This window comes from Sebastes umbrosus, chromosome 5, assembly GCF_015220745.1.
Source record: "Sebastes umbrosus isolate fSebUmb1 chromosome 5, fSebUmb1.pri, whole genome shotgun sequence".
NCBI lineage: Eukaryota > Metazoa > Chordata > Actinopteri > Perciformes > Sebastidae > Sebastes > Sebastes umbrosus.
This window is the reverse complement of record NC_051273.1, coordinates 437,377-438,540: the sequence shown is the minus strand read 5'-3', so window position 1 is coordinate 438,540 and position 1,164 is coordinate 437,377.

Genomic DNA, 1,164 nt, shown 5'->3' with positions numbered 1-1,164 from the left:
TGTTGCGTTCATTGCCGCTCGGAATTTTAATTCTTAAGGTGATTCTGACCTCCATAAAACCAGCAGACCACCACTAGATGGAGCAGGAAACTATGACAGAACAATGAGCTCATTCTAATGAAGGAGAACATGTACAACAATATATGACAAGGTGTACATCACCAGTAGGCTAGAATAAAATAAAATAAAGTAAAGTGAAATAAAATAAAATTAAATAATATAACATAAAATAAAAAAATAAATAAAATAGCATAACATAAAATAAAAATAAAATAAAATAAAACAAAGTAAAATAAAATAAAATAAAATAACATAAAATAGAATAAAATAAAAATTAAATTAAATTAAATTAAATTAAATTAAATAAAGTAAAATAAAATAACATAAAGTCAAATTAAATTAAATTAAATATGATCAAATAAAATAAAATAAAATAGCTAAAGGCTCTCTAATAACTCTAAGGCATCAATAAAGTTCACTAGTTTGTTTTTGTTTTTTACTGTTTTCTTTATCATTTTTTTTAACTGAACATTTTCTATTTACAGACTGTAATATCTGTATCTATATAATACTATATTTACTGACATGTAGGGAACATTAGTTTGCATATTAGCACAAGCCAGAAGATATACATATATACATACATATACAGCCAGTGCACAAATATAGTACATACACACATATGCATTATAAGACAACAAAAATACATTTGGACATTCGGGGGATTTGACAATATTAAAAATGTAAACTTAAAGAATTGAGCAGCAAGATGTAATTCCGAATTAAAGAGACTTGGAAATCATGTTAGTTATTAACAGACTGACTATTCTTAGATAATAGCGTTAGAGATGATAATTAACTTTTACATTAATTTTTTAAAACAAATTAAGGAGGGTTTACTGTTTTTCCATTTGTATTTAATATGAATATGACATTAACCCAGAATGATAATTATGTTTATCATATCTGACACCTTCCTTGAGAGACCATCCTTATAAATCCAAAATTGAAATAAATTAAATTAAGGGAAAGACTGTTTTCTTCATCATAAACTCCAGTGAAATGTCGCCCAGCACATGAATTAGTCACTTCTTGTGATTTTTCTACTTGAACAAAGATAATATAGCATCATGTCATTTTACAGGTTGTATGAGATATCATCAG